The sequence below is a fragment of the Dinoponera quadriceps genome, unplaced genomic scaffold (genome assembly GCF_001313825.1).
Source record: "Dinoponera quadriceps isolate SergipeBrazil2010 unplaced genomic scaffold, ASM131382v1 scaffold2099, whole genome shotgun sequence".
In the NCBI taxonomy this organism is placed as follows: domain Eukaryota; kingdom Metazoa; phylum Arthropoda; class Insecta; order Hymenoptera; family Formicidae; genus Dinoponera; species Dinoponera quadriceps.
Genome location: NW_014556157.1, coordinates 30,567 through 53,307, shown reverse-complemented (window position 1 = coordinate 53,307; position 22,741 = coordinate 30,567). Strand labels below are relative to the sequence as shown.

The 22,741-nt window shown below is 44.6% G+C and overlaps 1 protein-coding gene across 2 annotated transcripts in view; it reads right to left on the bottom strand.

Moving 5' to 3' along the window:
* Positions 1–22,448, bottom strand: part of LOC106747040 — a 71,285-nt gene extending 48,837 nt beyond the window's left edge. For both annotated transcript variants that reach the window (XM_014624280.1, XM_014624281.1), the window contains exon 1: positions 21,996–22,448. The gene's annotated coding sequence lies outside the window, so the exon portion shown is untranslated. The remainder of the gene's footprint in view (positions 1–21,995) is intronic.
* Positions 22,449–22,741: the final 293 nt, after the last annotated feature.

Here is a 22,741-nt window from a genome sequence, read left to right as displayed (position 1 = left end):
CTCGTCATTTTTTGTAAAAAAGTACATTAAGTAATGTATATATATATACGTATATTTTGGGGAATAAATATTAATCGACAAAATTTCTAAATAAATATATCATATATCATAAATATTCATCGATAAATATTCGCGAGTGCGTCGTCGCTTCCATGAATCACGCGTGATCGGGACGCCGATTCGATGGAGCGGCCGCTCGGACAGATCGAGTATCCCGAATTTCACCTGCCGCGAGATAAGAATGTGGAGCAACGCGCCGGTGAGTGGGAGTGAACCTGTTTTCGTGCGTCCGGCCGAACGAGGGAACGTCCGTCTACCAGCGTAGAATGCAAGGTAGAGAGAAAAGGAGGAGGAGGAGGAAGAAGAACAAGAAGGCCGGCGAGAGGAGGGAGCGAGAATGCAACCGAGACAGCTGGGATTCACCCTGTCACGGCTGAAAAATGCGAAGAATGTCAGGGAGGGCCGACTGTCCCGCGGCGGTGACGTTGATCAACTAAACCGGGACGCGGAAAACCTGGGCTGGGTGCTTCCGCTCGCTCGTTCGTTCGTTCGTTCGTGCCCCCTCGCTGCGATAACTATGTTGCGATCGCGCGCGCGAACTTTTCAATTTCGCCGTACCGTTAGACGGTCGTCGTCGTGTCCCATTTCAACGGGACTCGACGGGGCTTCTCGCGCGCGATCGAAGCGGAAAATCAATGGTCTAGCACGCCCGAGTGTGCGCCACTTCGCGCTGGATTTATTATTTCGCATGACGCCTCGGGGAGAGGTGTCGACGCCATCCCTAATAACGTCGCTCGTCCCCCCGTTAACGGATTACGTCTGCCTACGTTTGTTTGCATCTCATCGCGAAGCTCCCCCGTGACTAACTTGCATTAACAGCCGGAGTTATCCAACTTCAGAATCTTGCTATCCCCTTACAGAGAACATATACGTGCTTCTCTTCTCCTCCTACCCCCCTCTCTCTCTCTCTCTTTGTTACTAACGGAGAAGGCAAACTAAGTTAACCAGGCTCAGTCTTACCCATTCTGTAGCCACCAGCCACTACCAGCTCTATGACTAACACTGGATTACCTGCAAACATGGATTAACGAGACACCGCTACTACCTAATGTCTCGAATAAATACTAGAAGTGCCAAAACTGATACAGGTAGGGTAAACCTACATACCTATGGTTTTAAAGGTTCGGAAAACAAGTTCTTTTTTTAACCATAGATATGTTTTCCGGTACAAAATATTAAATTATAATGTCAGTGATAATAATCTGACATATATGTTGCTGCTACTATAAAATACGGGTGGCATCAAAAGTAACTATAATTTTCTATCAGTGCGGTAAATATAAACTCTTTTACAACAAAAGAGTTTATATTCCGGAAGCAAAATAGTACGTCGGTTTTGGTGCTTTTCCTCTAACGCACAATTGCCTCACGCAGCTTTAGAATAGAAAGCAATCGTATCGAACGTCCTTTACCTATTTCGATACAATGATTTCCCTGCGTTCCGCGTGTGCGTTTCTGATCACCGTGTCGTATACGGCGCGACTGTTCGCTTCGTCAATCTTACGAATCGCGCGGTCGGTTAGCCGAAGTCACCGTATCGCGTCGCGTTACGGGGACTGAAATCGATATTCATTAATTTCATTTATCGGACCGCGAATCTCTCCCGGGGAGGTATCGTCTCGCAAACCGGTTTAATTTCGCGCCGTTTAATCACGCGGCGTGCACGATGCGTACGCAGCGTGTCCCGGCCCCGCTTCGGCAATTATTCCGCGGACGGTCTCGCGTCCGTGAGCGGCCGCTGAAAGAAGAAGAGAAAGAGGAAGCGAGCGCGGACAGGCCGGACGGGGGAAATTTGAGAGAAATTCCGAGAGAAATGCAATCACACCGAGCGGACCTTCCCCCGGACATCGCGTCGACCTCTTTCGTGTTTCTCCAAGACGCCAGGACAAAAACGAGCGCGTAATAGATACGCCCCGGGCTTTCGGACGCAAGATCCCCATCGAGAGTGCGATTTTTAACGTTCAAACGCACCCGGCTGTAAAATGCACGGCGCGTAATGTATAGAGCGGAGGATTCTTCAACGCGCAGTTGCACCGAAATCGACAGAGTCACGCGACCACCGAGTCGTGTGACACGGCAAATCGCGAATTAATATATTAATTGGCCCGAAATCTATTAAAATGCTGGATTTAGCGGCTTATTCATTGATCGTTCGTATCGGTTTTCTCATTGTTGCGCTCAAATCTGCGACGAAACGTTGCAATATTCAACGTTAAATTGATGTAACTTCGCTTTTTTCATAACGTATCACAGTTCACACACAAGTTCTTGCGTCTGGCTCCTATTGACCTAGTTCTCTTTAATCGATCAACTAATTGCGTGTAATTGATTCCAGCACTTTTCTCGATGCACAAGAAATACAAATAGTAGCATGATCGTGTCAGTGTTTATGGTAACATGACGTTTTAAGGATCAACTCTGCGTTATCGAGATTTTATCAAGTTCATCGTCGGCTTTGGAATGTTCCCTTAACGTAGCTTGTAATAGCTACGTTAGTATCCGGCTTCTAATATAATGAAGCAGTATCCGGCATCATGCGAGTCATATTCGCGAGGTACCCAAATTAAATTGTAACCTGCAACAATCTGCAGACATTGCGCAGGGACTTAATTCGGCGCTCGATCGAAGAATAATGAAGCGGGTATATTGATGCGACGCGAGAGTAGCAGAAGCGGCATTTCGTTGTCAAAGTTGAAACGACAGTTGAAAGCAATCGCGTGCGCATTCTTCGACATTGTACTACCGCGTGCGACACTATTTCCAATAATTGCAAACGTACGGCAGAAGAGAATGTTCAATAATTGCACGCGCCGTATCGACGGCCGAGTCGCGCAAAATGAAGAATGCGCCTTTATTGCGTGCATACGGAAAGTGACGAGCGCAAGTTGAATTGAAATGAATGTCCATCGAGATGAAATCGAGTGGATAATCACACCCGCCGGGCGAGTAAGAAAAGGTCCTAATTTCCCATTTGCAAATTCGACAATTATTGCGTGAAATCGCGTTAAAAACGTCGAGCGTTTTACGGTGAGGTCGTGCACGCCTAGAATTTTTCCCGAAGATATAAATATTCACGAATTGAAGAAATACTGTCGTAATCTTGTCTGGTTAGGACTCTATATAGGGCATTCTTATAACGTCAAAACAGTTTCAAGGCAATGTGGGAAATTTAGAAAGCATAGAATAAAACTGCACACAATGCGAACGACACAATTATAACTGCATCTCGCTGTACAGAAACTATACTATAAACATAAGGAATATCGTGTCTTCCTGCTGTTTTCACAGGCATATATACGCAGTAGTACTATATGTTACACAAAAATTATCTGAGATTAAATTTTTGCCCATACTGGCATTAAAAATAACGCGCAGTCTAAGTTTCAGTGTCGAAAATGCAAATCAATATGAGACATTTTTCTTTCTGATATTTCCTTGTACATATAGTGTCACCGTCACGTATATGTCTTACCACATTTCGTAAATCAAAAGTTACACGATTTTAAGTTTACGCATGTACGCATGAGGTAGAAAATCACATTAGTGATTCTAATTATAATAGTAGGATTATAATAGTTCTAATTATAGAGGTATCGACATTGTACGCATACGTAAAAAGGCTGAAAATCGTGTAATTTTCGATCTGAGGAATGGTAAAGACATATATGACGCTGTGTAAATTTATATACACAATTAGATTAGAAATAATATATAATTAAATTATTCGTTTGGTGCTGGCATATATAAATTTTAATTTCAGTATAAACATATTATAAAAATCGCGCGATACAAGTTTAGTAAACTGTATTATTCAGAGGTTTTGATATCTATTATTTATTTATTATAAATGATATATATATAATATTATTTATTATACATTTTCTAATACTTAGCACAGTACTTTCCTTGCGATTGTCGTAAGACATTGTCTCAAAGCAGCGATTAATTTTTTCACCCACTTAAAGAAAGATTTGTAGTATCATTGCAAAAGTATTTTATTATATACAAATTAGCATGTAATGCAAATCCCGGCAGATTTAATTTCGAATTCGATTCGCACTCGAATTAAAAAGATTCGATTCGACATGAAAATTTCAGATTCGATTTCATTCGACTTCGAATATATTATCAAAGATTCGATTCGGCCACGCAGATACTTGGTTCACACGCCCCTAGTGCTGTTATTACCACATAAATCAACAAAAAACGTTCAGCGTGTATGCGATTTATTGTAATGAAGACATAATTAATTTAATCGTCGGTGGCCGATTGCATTGTCCAATCTCCTCGGGAGGGTCCCGCAATTATTACTTTCACCGTATAACACTCTCGGCTCCCATAACACCGTCAAACAACGAAAGTTGCGTGGTAGAACGCTGATGGTTTGATTGATGCTCATCGAAGTTAGCGCTCTCAATCGATACGGTTGATAACTTTCGCGCTTAATTACGAAGCCCGTTTAATTACGACCGAAGACGCCAGCTCGTCGACCCGGGACTTGTGCGCGCACATCTATCGATTTCTCGGGGCAACGAGCGGACCGGAAGTGGACTCTTCCACGCGCAATGAAGGAGATGCACCCGGTAATTAACGGAATTGTGCGGCGATTTACTTTCCGTTTCACGGATTCCTTTTCTTAACGCCTTCACGCTCTCCGCTTCTACACGTAACAGCTAAACGACGACGACAACGACGACGAATAGTCTCGCTCTTCCGGACCGCCTCGCACTCGACTCGACAATACTAACGAGACACTCGAAGGGTTAATTTTACAAGCCGATGGAGCATAAATGTCGATCGCTCCTCGACACGTGTACGACAATTCTCGAAAAGAGCGTCCTTTTCTGATCAACGATGCGCGCTCGATCAGTCGCTTCCTGAAGAAAGGAGCTAGCTAGGAGATTTACGGCCGACGATCGAGAGAAAGGCGAATCTCTCCGCGGGTCGCGCATAAATCTTCATTTCGGCGACTGGGGAAGTCGGACTCGGTCGCAACCTCGCCTTCGCCGGGTCAATCGCTCGCGATTTTCGTGGCCGACGCTCGCGTTGTACCGCAGCGCGTCTCGACGAAGGAGCGATCCTTCTTCGTTCCCTCCCAATCCGCTCTCATGCTTCGAAGGCAAAAGGATCACGACATAACGCTGAAGAGAGAGAGAGAGAGAGAGAGAGAGAGAATCGTGAGTACGCGAAGGGAGAGGAGAAGAGCAGAGAAGAAGAGGAGAAGAGAAGAAGAGGAGATCGGTCAACGAACCAACTGACCATACACCGAGGCCTCCGGTACCACCTCGCTCCCTCCACTTCCTCGTATTACTTCTCGGTAAATTTTTGCATACCGGTCACGGCATCTGAATTTAAAGCGTCGGCCGGCCGGTTCGTCTCTTTCGCCTCATCACGCTCCTCTTTCTCTCCCTCTTTCTCTCTCTCTCTCTCTATCTCTCTTTCTCTCGCATCTCTCGCCGCCGGAACGCGAAGAAAGCAACTAAGGATCGCGTCGGGATACACGATCAGGTGCGCGTGCGATCGTTCTCGTACGTCTCACATACGAGACCAGGATATTGTAGCGTAGGGGAAACCGGGGTTAGAAATCACACGGGTTAGTTGTCACAAAGGTTATATCTCACTTTATACATAAAGAAGCATATTCTTCTCTATAACGTAGGTTACGTATGGGGGTCGTGTTAGTTGGGTGTTCGAAATAGCTAATGCATTGCATGTAGTATTTACAAGCGCTTAAAAATTGAACGTGGTGAGTGAATTTCTCCTGTCTTTCTTTTTACTGTACACAAATATAATGTTAAATCAACACATTGTCATAATTTGTGTTAATTCATACAACATATGTATTAATTTAATATTATATTCGTACATTTTTTGTTTCCTATGTTTCCTATGTTAAAGCAATATAAAATTTCAGTAGGCCGCTTTAAACACAAAATTTTTTACTATATATACAAAGTTATTATAGGTTTTTTAAAAGCTAAACTTTAGCTTTTAGCTTTTAGACAACGTATATTTTAATCTAATTACATCTTTTAGTAGCTAAAGGGTGTAATTACATTAAAATATACGTGATACTATGATGAAATATTACACACGTCTCTTTTCCTTTTACATACATCTTAATATATACACAGAAAAAAAAATTAGTCTTGTATCAATGATAGATATATTCTCGTATGTAAGCAAGAATATTATAATCTTCTTCTTAGAAGATTTTTAGTCTTGATTTGATTAAATTTGTATTGATTGTATTGATGCAAGTATTACTTGCACTCAATTCAAGACTAAAAATCCTAAGAATATCGTAAAATTTTTGCTTATACACGATATGAGAATATCTTTCATCAATTTGAGACCACTTTTTTCTGTGCCAAAAATGTGACGATGAGCCCCGGTCTTCCGCATATACGCGTAGCTCGCGAGCTTTTAATCTTCGTCGGCCTCGCAGAAGGAATAATCCAACCTCCGTTCTCCGACTCGCTGGGACAGCCGATCGTCGATGGTACAGCCGGACTTGCGTTTACCTCGAGGTCGTATAACCATCGAATGCCGGAAAGCTCGCAGTCAGACTGCAATTTCACTCGCGATTAACGTCGCACTTTCATATGCAGTCGCATTATCATAATTAATTAATCGACTAATCGGCGCCAACGTCGCGAGAAAGCCGGAGCGCCTCCGTCTAGGCTCCGGAGGCCTAGCCAGCGAGAATGTATCGCAGAGGCGACTAAACTGGATTGATAGCGTTTCACTATGCTTGGCTGATAGCGATAAATAGGTACAAACTCGGTTTTCATCGCGATTACTTATCTCCACCGCCTCCGCGTAAAACCTTTCTGTTCTCGGCTCGCTGTTTATCTTCCCTCTCACGCGCGCGCACGCGGCTGCTGTTACATCCACCGCCACTCCTTTCCCGTTCTCTTTTTAAACTGGATGCACCGGAGCGCCGATGTCGTCCTTTTTCCGATCTTCCACGTTCCCGACGTGAAGGAGAAAGAAAATGTTCGCGCGCGATTTCTCTTTCTCTTCGCGCACAGCTGCGCGCTCTATCTATCTATCTGTCCACCTGTCGCGTTTTCTAATTATAACGCCAACGTTTCCCGTCTCATCGCGCTCTTCGCGAACGTTACGTGGCGAATATACCGGGAATAACAATTCCGCGCGAATCCCCGGGAGACAAGGATAACGATCCCGTCGTAAGACAACGACGACGATTCCGAGGGACTCGCGCGGCCGTTACTCTCCGCTCGCGCGTGCTTAGAGAAGTTGCCGAGAGGCTCTCGACACCTGGGGCGACCAGTTGGGGAAGTTTGCAGTTTGCCGGCGAGTCACTCGAATCAATCGCTCTCTCGCGCCATGGATCGAGGAGTGGACGCGATGAAATCGCCGCGCGGCTGCTAACTAATGGCGCGATTTCGGGGACGTGTCTCGCGAGTTTCCGCCGCGGATCGACCGAGAGGAAATCCGGATTAACGGGGCGGACCCCCGTCATTCCCACCGCGTACTAAGTTCTCCGTATCCGCGATTTCTCCGACCGCAACGACTGCGGGCGCCACCAGGGAAGTGCCACTGCGCGCTCTCCGCGAGTGCACGCACGGTTGCACGCGAGAGATAATCGCCGTTCAGCCGTGCTCGGGAAGGCGGTGCGCGCCCGCTACCGCCGCATCAGTCGCCCCTTGACACAGTTCTCCGTGATCTTTCCTCTTTTTCTTTCCCTTTTTTTCCCTATCCTTCTCTTCCCTTTTTTTGGCGTTCAACCACGGCGTGGTTCCCGAGATGAAATCTTGATGCCACTTAGACGTTCCTCATGATAGTTTGCGCCTACTTAGATGGCTTGTGTGGACTAGGAAAACCTACTTTGACGATATCACGCTTGTTAACTTCTCTTTTGAGCCATTAATTCTACACTGGTTTCTACAGAAAAATATTTGGTATTTGTAACTATAATACCATTATTATAAACCATAGTAAAAGAATTATAGACAGGAGCATTATTTATCTAATAACTGTTGTTATAATGCCAGTCAGTTGTAGTGATCTTATATGCATATTGCTTCTACTATTTTAGTTAAAATCAAAATAGTTAAAGTTGAGACTGAAAATAAGTATAATCTTTATTAGTATATATAGAAAACCTATCTTGAAGCTGGAAATATTTCCGATATTTCGACTACTAAATTCGTACGAATATTCAAAATAACGTATTTTGATGTTAAAAACAGCGAAAACAGATGTTGAAGATATCATTACAATTAAAGTAAGAGTAAATTATATCATTAGAATTGAATCTATTTTGCTATTTCTTAATCCCTAATGTATTGTAGAATTGAAGGCTTAACACAGGGCCAAAATTTCGACTCGAATTGGGTATCGGGCAATCGCAGCCGCTAATTTTCTCGCGATTCGAGCTTAATAGATCCTGCACAAGCGGCGGCAGCCGGACAGTAAAAAAGATATATTTGCCTGCGCTCTCCACCGCGATAGACGATTTCTACGCGCACCTCTCCGACTTTCTAGGTGACTTGACGACCATCGTCAAATCATGCTCGGTCACGTTAGGGACTCCACTTAATTGACTTCTGACGAGATGATCCTCAGATCCTGTTTTCCTCCGCGCGCTGCACATTGCATTACGCGCGACGCTCTGACGTACTATCGTTGTGAGTTCAGTGAGAGAGTAAAATGGAAGTAATAACGACGCGCGATGTAGTTGGACACGTAGTTACGCAGTTGCTTGCAGCGGCGGTCAAAGTTCGCCGAATCGCACCGCTAATGGAGCTCCTCGATCCACGATCTGCCGAGTGCTCACAACTGGTGAATTTCTTCCTCATTTCCGCCGTCGATCTTATCGTCTTAACTCGGCGCTCGGCTGGCCGAGTTAAAATTTTGTTGCTACTTTCAGATGCTCTTAAGGATAGTTTTGGTCTGCTTAAATAACCTATGGACTGATGAAAATCTACTTTGACGACACTGGACTAGTTAACTTCCCTCTAGACTTTTTAATTCTACAGATTTAATATATTTAATATTTCATTTAAATTTAATATTTAATTTAATATTTAATTTCTGTCTCACATTTTAATTTAATATTTAATTTTAATTTCATATTTTAATTTTTAACATTTAATTTTAATACTAATGCTCTGAAGAATAAATGCTCTGGATATTTCGATTATTAAATTCATATTAATATGTAAAACCTATTCTGACGTAAAATACAGCGAAAACAGAAATTTAAGACATCGTAATGGCCAAAATAGGGGAGTAAAAAATATATAGAATTTTTTCTTCGTGCAAATAAATCTTATCTTCTTATAAGATTATGTGTTTTTACTTATGTATGAGAATATGAGTTTCGAAGTGATATTAATTTCTTTCCGTGGGTGCTGTAATTATAATAGAAAATAGAATGTGAGACCAATTTCGACTTGATCGATCTGGCAGACGACTCGCAGCGGTCAGCGGATATCAAGCATTTTTCGGCGTCCTGTTAATAGCCCGTTCGGCCGCGCGTGTTACCACGTGTGAGCGTTATCCGCCGACAGAGGATTGATTCCTCCGGTGCGTAATAGCCGATTACTTGGCCATTATCTGAGGATTCGATTATCTCTCGCCGTTAGAGCTCGGCGCGCAACTGCGTGTCCGTCGACTTTTAATCTGCCCCACGTACACCGGCGAATCCTGCAAGGAGTGTATGAAGACGAGCTGGCGAGCGACGACGGAATCGTTTAACCTTTAAGCACGTGCGCGGCCGAGATTTCCATTTCCTATTTAAATGTTATCTGATTACTAGTCACTTGCGCGACTCGCGTTTAACAATGTGAATGCACTGTTCGCCGTGGAGGATTCGAACATACGGAGTTGGATAGCAAGCCGTCGCGTCGATTTCATCCTCGGCATTATTGTGCGATATACTCTCTAAATTTCCTGGAATGAAATTTCATTCGAAAAGCAGAGTGACAGAGGAGTCACTCGGATTCGAGTGGCTTTTCACATGTGTAGAATGAATCCTCCACTCTGAGTTGTCGAGTGAACATTTCCACTTAGAAACTACTCCGATAACATTAAGACGTCCTAAGACGTCGTAGAGACGTCTTTTAGGCAATAAGACGTCTGAGGGATATCTTAGACATGTCTTTTAAATACACATGTTATCTGGGATGAAGAGCGAAAATTAAGGGATCCATTATGAATCTTCTTCTCTAGCGTAAATTCGTGAAAAGTGGACATTTTTTAACTTGAAATCATTTGAAATATTCATATTTTGTAAGTTTACATTAGTGGATAAAAATCCATAATCGTCCGCCTGATGTACACAAAGTTGTGGCATTGTTTTTTTTTTTTAATAAATTTCGAAATGCATTCTGTATCCAATAAGAGAATTTGTTCCTTAGTTATTCTCAAGGGATACGTTTTCCTATTGGATACAAGATGCGTTATGAAACTCATGAAAAATAAAATGTCACAACCTTTCTGTCCACGACTGTACTCCACCATTCCACGGGAACAAATTCACTCTAATCGACTGAAACGTTCACTCGTATGGAGTTAGAATCCTCTCTAAGGACTTTAACAGAATAGTTGACTTAACAGTTCAAGATAATGTTTTACGCCTTAAACCTTTTATGCTTTTATGCTTTTATCTTAAGTAACACACAATGACTGTTTTTTGTCTGAAGGTTGTTTAAGGGAATGCCACATTTGAAAATTTTACCGGCTGAATACTGATTTGTTCCGCAAATTTTACGTCTTATTGGTTGCATAAAATGATAATAAATGCTTTTTGCACAGTGAAAGTTCGTGCTAAAATGAGCATTGGAGCATTGCTCAATATGTGAGGAAAACGATAAAAAATTTCGAAACTGACATCTCTAACTGTCAATTGGCAGTAAATATTTATCTAATACAGTAATCCTGCAGTTTGTACGCACCGAATGTATCGATGCTCCAATCAGAAAAATTACAAATCCTAAAATTACAAGTCAGCTATTCTACTAAGGTTTTAAGCTCGAGCAAAACATTTACTCTTGCGATTTCGAGCGGCAGTATTTCCACCGTCGCTACGACAAAAAATATCGCTTTATCGTGAAAAAATTTTTCACTTGTTTTCACTCCACTCTGAGAAATTTAGAGAGAGCACGGAACGTCCAAAATTTCAAAACACGACTGGAGCATCTCGCGAGACGATGTCTGAGAACGAGGACACATGAGATTAACATCGACCCGGACTCGACGATCCATTAAGCTTCATTTGTAGATCCGAGAGAGTTCACGTGTAATCGTGCTGCGTTTAAAGAGAGGAGCTAAGTGGATCGGCTCAGGTCGAGGGAGAGTACGCGATGAAGGCTTCTTTTCGTTTCTCTTCTCTTTTTTTCCCCCCTTTCAACGGGAGAATTCGATCGACAAACGGCGGTCCGTTAACCGGGCGTCGCTATCCGACGATAGAAGGGAAACGTTTACTTTACGTCGTTATTACAGGCTCGAATGTTGGCCCGTTATCTCGCGGCTTCGTGATATTCGCGGCCCTACGGGCGCGGTGTATCGCCTTCCGACAATGAAATATACGGTCGGGCGCCGATCGGCGCGCGCTAGTTACCGCATGCGCGGTTTCGCCGGACTCGCACCTCTCTCATCGATGTATCTCGAATTTACGATAAAAGCCGACGTGTCGTAACGCGGAAAAGAAAGTACATTCCTCGCTGGTAAAATCCAGCAGCTACACCTCCTCGTACGTGCTGCTACTTCGCGTTTCATAGTTTTCCCTTTTCTCAATTATTTTTTTCCCCGACTTGTATAACGCCGCCATTGTTACCTGCGATGCGATTGCGTCGTGGAGGAAAATCGATCTCACGAGATCCTGCGACACCTCGACGCGGAAAGAGAGAGGAGACCATGTTGCAAGCAAAAGACTGTCTGTACAAACAAATTTATTATTGACGCAGCCGCGAGTTTGTCTCGCGACAATTAAAATTGCAAATGACTGTAATGGCACCTCACGGTAATTACGGCCGGTGTTACGAGGCGATATTTTTTGCTGAGAGCGAGCGCTCCTTCTTGCGTCAAGTGGCAATTGCGTAATAAGTGTTATCGCGCAAGGTTAGAGAGACAGAGAGGGAGAGAGAGGGAGAGAAGTCCTCGAAACGCGAGCAGAAGAACACTTGAGAAAAAAGGCGATGCCGTGGTGCGCAATAAAACACCCAGCCGTACGTCTAGATTAATTCGCACGCGGCGCTCATTTCGTTCATTTCGTAAAATCGCACGAAGGAAAAGCTCCACGAGCTCGTCTCATTTTTCCGCGCTCGAGTCGCGTCTCGGAAACTCTCGAGATCTCCTGCAGCTGCTAATTCGGGGTTACATGAAATGCAAATACGTCAGGCTGCGTCAGTGCGCGTTTTAGATAAATTCCCAGCCAAATTCAGTCCCGGTTCAAAATATTGTGCGTCGAGAAACGTTTATTTCTTTGTGAGTTATTAAACAAGACTATGTTTAATTGACATTCTTTTGCTACAATATCGAGGCTGTATATCATATTTCTGAACACTTAGCGCACATTTATCGAGTTTCTTCATATTGTATCAACCATTACATTTTCTAACTTACATTTCTAACAGTGTCGTTTGTGTGTATGATTTCCTTCCGTGAGGAGGTCGTAGCGGAAAGAAGAACTTTCGGGTTAATATAATAACGCGCGCGCGATGTCGAGAGAAGTCGTGTCGCGGTAACCGAAATTCGAATCGGTCTCGCTGTGAACAATACTTTCTCGGCGACACGCTCCTCTCTTTCCCTCCGAGCCGCCTCGGGATTGCCGTGATATCTTATCGACGTTAAGCTGAAATTGTACCTCACGGACGGTCCACCCTTTGCCTCGCGGCTAGTATTAGTCGCGCGCGTGTAACGTCGCAGGTACAATAAACTCGGTCAATGTTAGCTTAGGACCGCGCATTGTTGGAAGTTCCCCCGGTTTGTTAATCGCATCAAGGGTATGACGTCATGATTTCTTAATGTCTCGATAGGCGCACGCCGCGCCCATGTTTGCCGTTTCGTGCGCCCTCGGTACCTGTGTGCGCGCGCGTACGTAACCATTCCGCGCGCTAACAACATTAAACGCGATTGCGGCGCGGCGGACACGCTCGGGAGAAACAATTGCAATTTCCAGCGATCGGCTACGAGAATCGAGCCCAGCCGAGGCCGTGAAATTACCGCATTTTGTATCTCGACACTGCGACATATCGGTTATCGTCGGCTTTCATTACTTATACATCTCTTTGTGCGACACCGCTCTTGTTCTGCGATCGTGAATAAAAGCGACGAGCGTGTACTAATTACGCGGAAAAACCGAGCTCGCGTAGCTTCCTCGTACAATTAGTTTCATCCTCGCAGTACGGGAAACCTGTTACAATTAATGAACGAAGTTACCGTTAATTAGCATCAGCGCGATAACGTATTTAATGAACAAGATCGCCGCCGCACGCGATAATGGACGACACACAATTCCGCTTTCCGCGTGCGCCGGGTACGTGGCGTATACTCGAAGGAGACATCGGAAGTAACGATCGCACGTTGATGGCTCGATCAGCCGGCGATTGCTCGGCGATTCGATTAGTCATCGCGACGAGAAATCGTTACGTCGCTCGTTTATCCGTATCATCCGCGTTTCTCACCAGCGATCCAGGTGTAATCGTTCGCGCGTGCAACAAATCGCTCGAATATTCAAGTTATAATCTCTAGCTTCGCTCCGCTCGTTAATCATTGAAATTAAATTCGGAAGCTCTTCCAGATAAGTGACCGCGCTGAGAAAAAGCGTCCGGTATTTGTAACGATCGCACGATCGAGAGAATTATGATCGGGAGAACTACTTTCGTAGTATTATTATAGTATCGGCGATAGTAAACCTATGCGCATATTATTGTTATGATTCTTTTGTTAGAACGGCAAGAAAATATTATTTTATAATATATAATTTTAGCAACATTAGCCATTCTTTTCTCAGAGGGTTAAGGTAGAGGAACCCGAGTCCAAATTTTAAGAGAAGTTAACACGTACAGTCTCGTGAAAATTGATTTTACTTAATCTATAGATCATTTAAATAGGTGCAAACTATTCTTAAGTACGACAAAATAACATTAAAATTTCGACTCGGGAAAGTTGCCGAAACTGTATTTAAGATATAATATAGAAAAAAGAACGATTCAGGTGGCTGGTGCGCATTAGGCAACTCTGTACTTGTACAAAAAGATAGCTTTCCCTGTAATTTTTATATATGACATATCCGTCTGGTTCGATGTCGACGCCCTTCCCCTTCGACTTCCCTGCCGATCGCAGTCTCGACGCCAGTCGTAAAACACCGTCTCGAAGCACGATTCCCCGGGTGTGAGCGAGATGGAATCACGGATCGCGAACGTGTGGCGCGAATATCGTGCGCGCCACACGTGTGCGTGACACCATGATCTAATTTCCATGTGTGTCGAAGGTGTGTACGGCTTATCGGCGATATGATTTCGCGCTTCCGCGCGTATCGCTCTCCCTCTCCTGCGTGTCTTTCCTTTCCTTTTCGCAATCCGCGGCTTTTCACGCCGCCGTGCGCCGTGAATGCGCGTCTATCGAGAGAAGCTCGATCGATCGTCCGTCCGTCCGTCGCGCGGCCGGTCGTCATGACTTATGTGANCCCCCCCCCCCCCCCTCCTTTCTCTCTCCCTCTCTTTTGCACTCTCTTTTTCTCCCGCAGGATCGGCAAATGCAAATACGCGAAAACTCCGACGGAGAATCCGTACTAGCCGTACGTACACGTGCGATCGAGCGCGGCAATAAATTCGGCCGGGAAAACGCGCGCACGACTCTGCCGATCGTTATCGCGATGGCGCCGATAACGGATGCAACCGTGTCGAAGCGCGGAGAAACCATGTACAAAAACGGCGGCGGATCCCGGCGATCCCCCGCCTCTATGAGCTTTTTATTTGCAAGTGAAATGCGCGGCGGGGACGACTCGCGTAGCGATTTTGGGCGTTTCCTTTATTTTCCAGCGGCCACGCTCCACTCGGCGTTCGCGGAGCTCTTGTTAACACGGTGCGGCGGGGACATACGTCAGCGACAGCAACGATTTCGGAGAATAACCGATTTGTATCCCGTCCGTTTTCTAAACGAGAAAAACAGTGAAACAAACTTAAAAAAAAAAGAGAGAGAGAGAGAAAGAGGTAGAGAAAAAAGAAACAAGCCGGGAAGGTACCCAAGTGGGGAATAACTGTTGACGAAGCACTGACTGAGTAGTGATTTTTAGTAAACAATACTAGATGTCAATACCGATTTGGTACCGGTGGAATACTGGGATGATAGCAGCCGGTCAGAACGCGAGAGACAATATTGTGACTGTATCGATTCCCAGTAATGATCATTATTACTATACAATTGTTAAGGAGGTTCAATAACACTTAGTATCATACTTTTAGTAACTCATCTAGGGGGCCACTCATAAATTTAATACCTATCGAGCAAAATTATGTTTCGATGTATTTATTTCGCTATCTAAATAATAAATATTAATTTGAAACAAAATTCAGGTAGATAAATATACACATCAATCGATGCTCAATATATCGGAAATAAATGGCATTTATATTTGAACGCAGCACGTACTTTTCTGTGTGCGATGCTGGCCGTAATGTATACGAACCCTACATGGGAAAATATCCAGACGTGCTTCAGAAAATTCGTCTCGGGAGTACGTCGCGCGTCGTCGGGTCCGTTTCGCAAAGCGGGCACGTCGAGAGCGCGCGAGTCAAGCCGCGAATAATATCGTGCGCCCGCGCGAATTCGTTCCCGATTCGCGCGTCGGCCGTGGGAATTGCGGCGGAATTAATTATAGCGACGCGTGTACACGCGCCGCGTCGTCGCACGGACACGTTCCGATTACGCGAGCGTTCTAATGTGCGCGCCGATCGGTCGTGATAAGGTCGCACCGTGCCGGTACGTATTGCACACACACACACACTCGCAGGTTCGCAGGCTGGGAATAAGAATTACCACACTGCTCCTTTTATTCCTTTTTTTCTTTCTTTCGCTCCTGCCGCCCTTCCATCCGGCGATTTCTCGCGTGCGGGTTACGGCTTGTCGGGAAACGGACTCACGGTTTCTCCCATACCTTCGTAATTGCATCGGATTGGCCTAACAATTCAGGATATGCGGCCAATCGATCTCTTTCCTTCTCTCTCTCTCTCTCTCTCTCTCTTTCTCTCTCTTTCTCTCTCTTTCTCCAAAGATTTTAGATTTAATTTTTGTAACTAGGCTTATCGATGTTTATTATATTTCCACTTAATTTTTTACTATCAATGTTAACTTTTTACTTCGTTTTTTTTATACCTTTTTGTATTTGATAGAACCTGAGAGAACTTATGTTCCAGGTTATTTAATAAATATCTCTCTTCCCCCCCCCCTCTCTTTCTCTCCCTCTCTTTTTCTCTCTCTATCAGGTTCCCCTTCTTCCTTTTTTCCATCTCTCCTTTCGCCAACCGGGTGTAGCCATTCGTTCAACGGTTGCGAATAGTGTTTTTCTTCGTTCTGCGATTTAATTGTGCCGCGTTACGAAAGGCGCGCGGCAAAATGCTCGCAGAAAGATTTACGAGCGAAAAACGGCGGCTGTGCAAAGAGCGTCCGCTCGATTTCAGCTTCTCGAGACGCGCGAATCGGAGAGGTGCAATTAATGGACTTCCGCGGCGCACGCGATCCTCGTGTTCGTTACGCTCGCTCAGAACGCGCGCATGAGAGTCATTCTTGTGTGCGATAATAGGATTAAGTACGAAATGTATATCGGTTGTCGCGAAAACCGATTAGACGCGTCGCTCTTTTGCCGCGCACGTACGCTATTTCTGATACGTTATCGTTTTCTCTCGTATCGTTGTGTCCACGATACGACTTGCTACGTCGAGCGATAGCAAAATTTACAGGTAGCACCATAATCGGGCTTACGGAGGAAGTCGACTATACGGAATGCGATGATAACGACGGTACAACTGCGGACATGCTGATATTTTTGCGCGTGATTTAATATTAGTCGTCGAACGAATTTGGAGTTATTAAAGTTTCCAGTTTAGAATCATTAGAGCTTAGAGACATAATTAATTCAGCCGAAATTAGAGTTTCTTCATGTAAGCTTTATCCATAGAATCCAATAGAATTATATATTATATGAAGATATATAAAAATACGAGTCTTGAATTGATATTAATTTTTTCCATGTAGAGAGAATTGAAGATGCAGGAGAGAAGTTAACAAAAAAAAGTGTTGTCAACGTAGATTTTTATCAGTCTACAAGTCGCAAATAAATACTAAGTACTAAGTAGATACAAACTATTCTTAAGAGCGACAAAGTGTCATAAAAGTGTCGACTGAAACGTTGGATTCTTTCACCTCGAGATTCCAAGCCTGGTCGTTGTCGCCGTATCTTTCTCTTCTGTTTCGAAATTGTATCTAAAGGTACACGCAAATTCTCTCTCTATATCGTAAGATTTCGTGTAATATATTCTGCTAAATCCCCGAGTCTCGCCACGTGCGCGTTTGCAAGTCTATAAAGATGAAAGAGAGAGAGAGAGAGAGAGAGAGAGACACGTAGCAGGCGGCGTCGTATCGCGTCCCTCGGTTTCTCCACGTCAAGTCCGACGAAGAGCAAACAGATCAGCGTTGCGTTCGCGCGGAAGCACTTTCCGCGCGGAAAACCTTTGCTCGTTTCGCACGACGTCCGAACCATCCGCAGGAAATCCGTTTTCTCACGCGCTCGTGAGAGGCGAAAGAACGACGAAGAAACGAAGACGGAAGAGAGCAGCGACGAAGCGACGCACGAAAGGACCGCGACACCAAACCCGGTTTCCGTGTCTCCCGTGCGCTAACCGGTGTCTTATTCGCACTAACGCGTCCACATTTGTACTCAGTCACCTGTGCAACGCAAGAAACCGCTTCCTAGTTGCCGAGGTAATGATCTTGACACGGGAGTTCAACGTTCCGCGCAGAACGGTCGCTTTTACGTCCGCTCTTTGGCGTGGCAGTGCGCGCGCGTAACGTAATCGCGAGCTTAAGCGAGCAATTGCAATTTAACGTCGGAAGGAATGCTTCAATCGCGTCGAGAAGCGCTGCGAAGCGCTAAGAAACTGGGTCATTCGAGGTGAGATCTGAATACAGGTACATTTCACGAGGAATGTATAATCGGGCGTATTAATGCCGTTCGCCGCGCTGACGTTGAACGGTCAAATTTCTCGGCGGTATTCGAGAAACGCACCCAGATAACATTAAAACGTTATAAAGACGTCTTTAAGACAATAAGACGTCTAAGAGACGTCTTTAAAACATCTCTTAGACATACGTATTGCTTAGGTAGTCTCTCGCTCGCACAGTTAACATATTGCTAACTGATCCGTAGATTCACCCTTTTCTCGATGATCGTCGATCGACCGAAACTTTTGGTGATTCTGTCACGGAAAGGACGGTTGAATTAACGAGACATGTTTAGTTACATAAGTTCTTATGAAACTAAACAGAACTTCTGGTTATTAGAATCAAATATTCTGAAATACGCAACCAGAACATTTATGTGCAATATTAATCAGAGTTTCGTTGCTACGTGTGTAAACATCCTGTTATTATGACTACGAGAAGGAAGAGTGTGATTCGATTAACGTGAGACGCCTAAATAAGTTTGATAGAACTAAATAGAATTTCTGGTTATTGTAACCAAGTATTCTAATACGCAATTAGAACATTTAGATGCAATACCGACCAGAGTTTCCTTATTATGTGTACAGAAATACTATGCAAATGTCTGGTAATTATGACTGCACGGCAAAAAGAGCACGAATGATACATTAAGTGGATACATCGCGAGAAACAACTTTATTAACTGACATTAATAGTGAGAGAATGGAAAAAAATTACTCTATTTCTGAATATCTTACGCGCGTGAATATCAAAGCATTTAATTTTTAGTATTGATTATACTGTATATAACATAATACATAATGTATCTATCAGTTAAAGGAGTGGCGTAGCACATTAAATAGATGACTCACAATCCAGGGGTCCTAGAATCGATCCCCTGAGATAGGCGTCCTTTTCAAATACAATATACCATGTAATCGATTAATTTCAGGTAATATATTATCATACATCTTAGAAAACAAATAATAAAATTTCTAATCGAAATTATGAATATAATTTAATTACTATTGCGCATATCAAAATTTGTCTGATTATTTTAAACAGAATGCATGTAATTCAATTTGTCTGGTTATTTTAATAACAATTATCGTTCATATTATAGACACGGAGATATTATCTTTTTTTATGTTTCTCATTATGTTTATTTAAATGTTTACTTATACGTCGGTCCAACTAATGTAAGTGCACATATTACTGTAAATTGTAAATTGCTCTCGGCTATATTTTCAAAATAAAATGATAAAAAATTCTAAAATTTTTTTATAATGTCTCTATATTAGTCCTTAAAATCACAGTAGTTTTTCATCAAAATCCTAAATGTGGTTTAGAAGAAATGAAAAACAGAAATTAAAAGTACGACATTAACCTCAAGGAACACGTGTAAAAAGCGTGATCTTCAGTTGCGAATATCTCAGCTTCCGAATAGTCAATCGATTTCTAACTTTACAGAATTGTAGCTAGTATTTCCATGAATATATGCAGCTAAAATTTAAAAAGAATCCCCAAGAAAACGGTTTAACGGACCAACCCACCTTAAGTTCTTGACGCGCGGAACTCGGCCGCTCTCGATCCGTCGCGCGTCCGGCAGCCTGAAAGTTTCGTCGAGTCATTTTTCATCTTGTCCCGAAAGATTGCCGGCGCTGCACAAAAACCCCGGGGTTTACACGTTTCATAGCGACCTCGCACGAGCGTATCGAGACGAGAGCGTCCGCCCTGAGAAGCGTGCAGGTACTTAACCCGATTTAGGGCAACGATAGCGGCAGCGGCGCTCGACCTCGCGCGAAATTACCGCGTCGAAGCTTCAACCGTGATCAAGGGACAACGACAGGAGCGCGCGTTCCTGTCTTCGTCTTCGGAGTGCCTCGTGCATCTATGTTCACCTGAATGAACGAACGCGCGTTCGTCTTCACGTGCGATCTCGCGCGCGTGCGCGCGCACGATGGCGCTCGTTAATTCCCCGTTAACGTACGCTTCGTTATCCTCGTTAAGCGGAAAGTACGGAGAACGCAGATTTTACGCGGGTCTCTAACGAGCTCAGCGGACCGGATACTTTCGATTCCGCGAACTCTCGTGTCGAGTGCTCGCTTGTGCGACTGCCGAGTGGGTGGAACGAATTCGGCGGGGAGCGCGGCGTGTCGCAGGTGCTAACGCGAGAGAGCGTCTCGAAATCTTCGCGTCGATAAAACGTCGGAGGAACGAGCGCTCGCAGCCCGAGGACGGAGGATGAGCGAAGTCGAAGTTCGACGCCGGCACGCTGTTACGTGAGACGGGGATCGCTCGCGTGTAAGGCCGCGTTTCAAAGTGTCGGCACGCAAAGTTTTTAATTCAATTCGACGTGGCGGAAGGGAGTTTCGGGCGTAGCCGTGCGCGGCCGAAGATTCCGTACACGACCGTCGATACGCGTTACCGCGGGACGAGAATCCGAAGAGCGAAGGTCGCGGGAAGCGAGGAGACGCGGGAGAGACGACGAAATGAACAATTCGAGCGATAAGTGGCTGATTCACACCGCCGGCTCGCCTTCTAAATGGATGGACGCGGCGCTTCCGCGTCTACGTGCTCGCGTTACGAGCGACGATACAGAGAGTTCACTCGGTGGCTCACCTCGTCGGATTTCTTTTCCTACGCCAACGGATGTCCCGTGCAATTCACGCGGACCGTTTTCCTCAAAGCTCTCGGAGACAGTCGGAACTCTAACGCGGTCGGGTCCGGCGGAAACGATTGCGCGTTCTCCTTCTCGAAACTCGTCTCTTCCGCTCGCGACGACACGCGATGGTTTTCCTACGCGCTAAACTTGACTTCAACGTCGGCTAGTAATAGAGAATAATTGTTGAGATATGAGAGAGCAATTAATTCGCACTATGAATTTTATTCTCTCCGGTCGCTTCGGAGATTATTCTGTATATTGCAATGCAGTTCCACGCGAATGTACAATTCGCGGGTTGACGAGAGCGGTAATTACTCTGTCGCGAACATAAATCCACTCTTAGCGGGAATAACGGACCGTAATAATTGGGTTAAAACAAGCGTTATTCCGGAAAAATAATGATAACTCATCGCCATCTTTGCTGTCATATAAAACACAAAACACTGATGATAAACACTGATATTTCATACGCTACGTTTCAAGTGCTTTCTATGATTTTTTTAGGCAAAATCCAAAGATCAAAGTAAATTGGCTTTTGGAACACACTTTTGCTACCGAGACAAATGGAAGCCCGATGTGTTGGACGATTATATTACAGACGCTACACATTCAAAGAATGTTTTTGAAGATGGAAAAAAATGCTGTTAAATCAATAAAATTTCCAACATCAGCGTAATTGGAGTAAATCTTCTTGATTCAATGGCAAATATCATTAAAGCTACTATGTTATGTATTGTTTCAATAATTAAAGTAATAGTTTCAATGATATCGCTATTGAATCAACAAGATTTATTCCAATTATGCGTGCTGTTGGAAATTCTATTGATTCGATGGTATTTTTTTCCGTGAAGTAAGAAGAAAGTCGAAAAAATTGAAAATATAGTATATCGTAAAGATACGGTAATTTTACGGTATTATAATGTAGAACGTTTACTCTGCGAAAACCATAAGTGACGAGGACGATCTGAAAGTGTATTTGGATTTCGCATCCGGAGGGATTCCACGACGGAAATTTCACCCCCGACACAATATTCCCGCGACCGAGACTCGAGCCAGCCTGGCCCCGATTAATAATTCTAGTCGAATTTGTACTCACGATTATTTAGACAACGTCGTTTCTCGAATTCGGGCCTCAGAGTTCGTCGGCTCGTCCGCTTTTCAAACTCGGTGGCGCATGTTAATTCACACTACGAAAGGGACGAATAGATATTTCCTATGGGCAATGCACCCTCAACACGCATCCCCCGTCCACCTTCCGCTCGCGGTTCGCACGCACCGAATGTCGGGACGCACTCTCTCTCGAGAGAGAGAGAGAAAGAAAGAGAGAGATAGAGAACGCTCCGAAATCTCTTTCTCTCGGGACGTATTTCAGCTGGAGCTCGCACGGCAAAGAATAAACACTCCGGCAGGTGTGTGACCCTCTCCTCTTGCTCCTTCCTTCTCTCTCCCCTCTCTTCTACCTCTCTATCTTCTTCTCTTTTTTTTTCTTTTTCCTCTCTGTGTCTCCGGCGAGATGGAGAACGACACGAACGAACCGTCGGTCACGGAGGGTGGCGGTCGACTGAGGCGCCTCAGCGTACACCAGCCTGTCGGTGCACCTCCCGCGCTCAAGCCGATCGCCGCGCGGTGGGTACACGTGTGCCCGCGTGGGTGCCCGTGCACTTGCGTGTGTGTGCGTGCCTCAACGCGTGCGCGCGACCGAGGGAGCACACGGGTTCGTTCGCAGGACGCGCGCGTCGAAATGATCACCACCGCCCGGGACTCGCGTTCGAATTTCTGGGCCTCGCGTTTCCACGCGTTTGTCCGTAGAACTTCTCTCGGAGATCCTGTGTGCGTCTCGTG